General features: G+C 37.5%; 1 long non-coding RNA gene across 1 annotated transcript; it reads left to right on the top strand.

The window, feature by feature from the left end:
- The first annotated feature begins 204 nt into the window (after positions 1 to 204).
- Positions 205 to 4,504, top strand: LOC121398321. The gene is made up of 6 exons (XR_005964247.1): positions 205 to 260; positions 445 to 492; positions 1,181 to 1,268; positions 1,576 to 1,643; positions 2,864 to 3,035; positions 3,958 to 4,504. It is a non-coding gene; the product is annotated as an uncharacterized LOC121398321 (long non-coding RNA).
- Positions 4,505 to 6,247: the final 1,743 nt, after the last annotated feature.

The following is a 6,247-nucleotide window of genomic DNA, read 5'->3' as shown; positions in this document are numbered from 1 at the left end:
CAGTTCACAGACTGGATGGTAATGTATCCTGACTTATATTTACATATTTTTCTATGAGGAAATGTGATAGGTAGTGCATATAATTGGGAAGGTTTTAGATAAAGAGTCTTCAACTGTGGGATAGTGTGTATACAGCATATATTTATATATATTTTATTCATTTAATTGTAATGTCTAAGTTAATTGTGTTTATTTATTCCTTATAGGACCCAATGATCAAGAGGCAGCAGTTACAACAACCTATACTAAGGAATTAAGAGGTAATAGAATCATTATTATATACTGAGTCTCTGTTGTTATCCTTTTATCTCCATCTCAGGAGACCATCAGCTTCCCCCCTTGTAGCACTTCATATTATTCTTTATATTTTATTCCTGTCCATTTATTGATTCACTGAACTTAAATGTTCTTTCCTCAAGTCATTGAATTCTCTTTTTCCTCCAGATTGGCATCCCACCCAGATTACTGGCAGCATCAGTGTAATTGGAATTGGTAAGATTTCTGTCTATTTATCTGTCTCTTTTATTTATTATTTTGGGCTACTTCTTCTATTGATCTCCTTCATGCTTCACTTCATTTGAACCTTTTAGTTGGCTTTTAGTGTGTTCTAGAATGGTCAATTCTAAGCAATGTTTTTCAGTTAGTCTTCATTATTTATTTTTCATTGTTTTTTATTTTTTTGTTTTCTTCTTCTGACTCTTTCTGGCTCCAAATGGAGGTATCTGACCCCATAAAAAAGTTCTGTAAGGCTACAATTGTATTGTTATTGCTACTTTTTATTACTCATCTTTCTACTCAGGCCTCTCCTATCCATATTCCAGTCTCTTATTCAAATTAATGCATGGTTGCTAGGGGAATTTGGATCATAGAAACCAGTCTGCTGAAATTGCAAACTGGAGAACTGCTGAATACAAAGCGAAATAACTAAGAAAAGACAAATAATAAAAAAATGTGAACAAACTGCATCATTCTAAAAGTTCAAAAGGGGAAAACCCCTTTAACATCACACTTGAATACTAATTATAATGTAATATTTCCATTTTAAATTGAAAATTTTCTAGCAAGGGCCTTTTAAAGCCTTTTATATGATGAAAAATCTATGTTAGACCCCTCGCCTTAAACTTCTCTAGTACTTACATGTTTATATTAATCACTTACATATGTGTTTGTTGTGTTTCAGATATCCCTATTCATCTTCTAATCCGTGTTACTGGTGGATGCATTGGATTATTTATTATCTCAGTCCTGGCTTTATGCATCAGATTCTGGTGAGTACTTCTATACCAACCAATGAGATCTTTGCTTTAAAGAGACCAATATATGCTATCTGCTCATTTGTTACTATGGGTTACTACACTTAAATAGTGTGACTTCTATATATGTATAAACTGAGTTACATTCATGTTATTGTTCTTCAGACCTCAAGAATATATTTGCCAATATAATGACATAGTCTCATTATTCTATAAAGCCAAACAAAGCTTGTAGTGAGTGCTGGTCTTCATAACTTCCCGTTAAAATTGCTATAAATTTTATTTACTAAAAATATTAATTATTTTTTTATTTCTCTCCTAGTAACAAACGTGTAAAAGATTTAAGAGAAGCCGAGGAAGAGCTGCGTTGCCTCCAAATCGTTGTAGAAGGTAAAAAAAGTTACCGCTTTTTTTGTATGTGGCTTTTTTTTATGCTATAAACCTCTGAAATAGGTCAATATGGATAGAAAGGTGTTGCCTCTATAAAGTCAGGGGGTTATTTATTAATTACAAAAATAAATGGTGCACAAAGTCAATATAAGTACTACCAAAATAAATCCAATTTCAAAAATTGAAAAAAAGAAAACTAATGTAGGCAGGAGGGGATACTCACAGTTCACGCCAGTCCAAAGGAGTATGAACACAGTAACATAACCATAAATGTGAGTTCTTCCATTTAGTAGGACAGCAAGTAAAAAAAATACAAAATATTTATAGGACATTTTGGCAAAGGCCTAACACATTTTGTGCCTGTTGGGGCACTTACTTATAACCTATGAGTAAGTGCCCCAACAGGGACGAAACATGTAGGGCCTTTGCCAACATGTCCTAATAAATATTTTTTATTTTTTTACTTGCTGTCCTACTTTTTGGAGGAACTCACATTTATGGTTAGGTTATTAAGCTCCAAATTATTCTGGTTGGAAATACAATTTTTTTCGAGATTTATTAAAGTCCAATGGTTAAAAGTCAGATGAAAAACGTACTTCAACTCAGACCTGCCAAATAGCCAAAAACATGTAAAAGTCAATAGCTTTCAGGCAATTTCACTAAAAAAAAGGTAGGTTACGAGTGCAAAATCTGAAAAAATTGTAGGGTGTCGATTTTTTAACGATTTTATTGACTTTTTCTGCACAAGATAAAATTTGTGAAAATGTATTGATAAATGGGGGAAAGGGTCCACGCGGATTTGGTTGGAGTGGTTTTCAGGAAATAGTGAGTTTTTTTGGATTTTGATCCAAAAATAAAATAACACCTTCATTGTTTTTTTCTTTAACAATAAAAAAAGAATCTGGTGTAATAGTAAGAGAATTCTAACATTTCTTAAGCCATGATGCCATGCCCACTTATACATTTTTGTAATGAGATTGTAACAAAACAGAAGGGCTGAGGGGTGATAAGGAAGGCTGTGGTCAGACAACCTTAGGCAATGGCAGCTTAAACAAGGCTTAAACTGCAGGTAGATAAAAGAAAACAATCATATGATTATTTATATATCAATTAAATGGAGGAATTAATTACTATGGGTTGTCTCCAAGCAATCTCTGCCCCTGTTATTATAGTAAACCCATTGCTTGAATGAACTGAACTGTTGAACTTTTACTCTTTAGGAGTCAAAATACAGAAGCCAGATGTAGACCCTGAGACAAAGGAAGATACTCCTATTAAAGAAATAGGAACTGAAGGGATATAAATACCTACAGAGTCTACTGTAGTGTCTACTATAAAGACTGATCCCCCTCATGAGAGCTGTGCTGATACAGAGAAAAGAAACAGAAGAAAGTAAGTACAAACTAAGAGAGAAGAAGAAATGAGCTGAAGGTTGAGAGTAGGCATATTAGGTCAGCCAGACTAATACAATGGCAGGTTAGGGGAGACTAAAAGTGCAACCTGAGCTAGTAGTACCCTCATCGATTCAATTTATAGGAGAAGGAAAGTGTTCTTGCACTTGGGGGTGCCAAATGTTAGGCACCCCAAGTGATTGTATTGATTTACCTGAAACCCCAGCTTGGTGCTCCTATCAGCAGAAAACTGCCCCAGTCCGGGGTTATACCAGTGAGCACCACTGAGCGATCCTCTGCCGTCTTCCTCTTTCTTCTCGCGGCTCCGCATGCGCATTAGAGTGAAAGCCGAACATTAACTAAAAAGTTGGCTATTTCGTTCTACTGTTCATGCGTCTGCCCCGGGAAATTTGAAGAAAGAAGAAGCCAGAAGAAAATCTCTCTGTGGTGCTCACTGGTTTAACCCCAGGCCGGTGCAGTTTTCTGCTGATAGGAGCAACGGCCCGGGGTTTCAGGTAAGTCAATACAATCACATGGGGTGCCTAACATTTGGCACCCCCAATTGCAAAAAGACTTTCCTTCTCCTTTAAGGGGAACATAAGTGAAATAAAAAAATATAGTTCTAGCCTCTGAGACTGACATGACTTACATTTGTACTCCAACGAGAGATAAAAGATTACATGGCTGGTGACACTAATATAAAAACTTACTATTATCCTGTCTTACTGTTGCCACCTTTCCCTACTAACCCTGATATCCCCCACTCTTCCTATATAGACCCACTATGTGCGTGGCTCAGTGTAGCTGCTCCTGTTTATCCCCAATTGCCGACAGCTCTGTTTGTTGATAACGATGACAAAGAACAATGACAGGTGCCTTAGCACGCGGGAAGATACTCTGTACTGATCTATTTCATGTTTTAGGTGTCAAGGAAATACAAAGAACAGAACAGGTTGAGATATTGATTGAGGAAACAGATGAACCAGAAGTTCATAAATAGAAAGAAGTAGTTGATAATATGAACAATGCAGCTCAGAAAGCAAATGAGACCAAACAGAACCAAGGGAAGACGAAGAAGAAGAGAGGAAAGAGGAATCTCAAAAAGTAAAGAGCAGAAATGACAGTTATGTGAGAGAATAAAAGCCAAGATGTGAAGGAGCCGCCATTCAAAATACACAATGGAATAACAGTAGCTCTTTGCAACAGGCCTTTGCGGCTCAGACTATGGCTATCCCTATGGATTAGGGCACCCGGATGGACTGTGATGGGCATAACACCATTATATGCCTGTCACCACTTCCCGTAGACAATAATAAATAAATAAATAAAGCATTACATAAATAAAGATCTCATTTTTCATCCTTTTTATTGGGTTGCATGGCTTCTTCTCCCACACACGTGGTAATAAAATGCCCTTTTAGCATCACAGGGACCACTTGGAAAATGCAACATGTGACCCTTGAGATTATGTTGAGCTGCAGCCCCAAGTATCCTACCAGAGGCTGAGCGGAAAGTTGTAGTTTCAGTCCTGGTGGGGCTATGGATTGGTTATTACTGCTAAAAGGGGTGGTTCATCTTTAAATTAATTTTTAGGGGTTTATTTGTCAAACTTAAAAATTTATCTCATTGGAGTAAAACACAATTTTTTAGTGGAAAAAAATATCTAATTTTTCGGAATTTATTAAACCTCAAGGGTTTTAAAGGACTCCAACTGAGTTCTACTGAATTCATCTATGAGTCAATGGGAGATGTGTGGAAGATATCCGGTTCTGCGATGGGTTTCGTGCAATAATCCAAAGATTTTGTAGTTTTCGGGCGTCACGGTATTTGGATTTTTTGACAATTTTATTGAATATGTGCGGATTTGTAGTTTTCATAAGATTGTGAGATTTCAGAGCCTAAATACACATGCAATCCTGTTTTTCAGAGAGTTAATTAAAAGCCTTGTGACTTATTCTGGTCACAATTCCCTAAGTTCATTTACAAATGGAGTAAAGATACATCAGCGGTATTGTATTGGAGAAAGGGACAGTTTTGTTATCTCAAGGCTCAGATTTGTGGCAAATCCGGCACTGGTTATCTCAGGTCCATAGAAATTCTCATTAAATTACATTTCATAGGAGTAAACATATTGCTGGTAGTTTGGCTCAGTGTGAGTTATAGAAAATAACATAGCACAGGATATAAACAAGTTCCTAAGCCTTATTTTAATGCCAAGGCAGTAGGACATTGGTGGCTTCCATGAGGTGGAACAAGGTCCTGAATGTTCAATGTTCTGAACATGATGGGAGACTCCATGTTTAGGAACCAAATTGACCTTCTTGACCTTGGCTTTGTGAAGCATAGCTTGGACTCCTAAAATCCTGCTGCCCTAGGCCCGGGCCTAGGTGGCCTTTCCACAAATCCGGGCCTGCCGCCAGGTCTTAATAAGAGAGGAGCCAAGCAAAAGATTCTGAATGAACCAGGGGCACGATCGTTATACCAAGGAGTGGTCCAGCACAAGCAGAGTTGGAAAATAGTCAGACAGACCAGGTTGGTGCAGGCAGAGTTCAAGGAATGGTCAGACAGGCTAGGATTAGGATTGGAGAGCGTAGAATAGTCAGCAGGCAGGCTGCGACCTCCCTTATATGGGCCGGTGGTGGCAAAACCACATTGCACACATGCACCAGCACACGTTGCAGCGGGGTGAGGAGGTCCGGTCCGGAGGGGGGCCCTGAAACTGCAGCCCCGATGGGCCCCCAGTCTGACCCTGGGTATAGTTATTATAAATTATACAGAAAAATAAATATATCTATGTGCTTAGGTGTTTCAATAACTACAGTCAAACCCTGAATTATTGTACCAGGTTAGCGCTTCTTTATATCAGAACGCCACACATTTAAAATAAAAATCAGTTCCCAGGTTTTTATTGATTTTATTTGATTTTCTTTTAAATTCAAGTGAAAAGGCTGTATTTGATCGTTCAAATTAAATTCGGATCCTAATTGATTCGAAGTATTTTCAAAAAAGAATTTCAAGTAGGTTCTATGAGGTCCCCCATAGGCTAAAACAGCAATTGGCAGGTTTTAGATGGTGAATAGTCGGTCTAATTTGAGACAGTACATGATAAATTTCGATATTCTAATTTTTTTAAAAAAATTTTTGCCCCCGGTTGGGGTCTACAAGTTAAACCCTGAATTTACGATTTCTAGGGCACTGCAGAAAAAAAGTTTA

The sequence above is a fragment of the Xenopus laevis genome, chromosome 1S (genome assembly GCF_017654675.1).
Source record: "Xenopus laevis strain J_2021 chromosome 1S, Xenopus_laevis_v10.1, whole genome shotgun sequence".
Taxonomy (NCBI): Eukaryota; Metazoa; Chordata; class Amphibia; order Anura; family Pipidae; genus Xenopus; species Xenopus laevis.
This window is presented reverse-complemented; position numbering and strand designations above follow the sequence as displayed.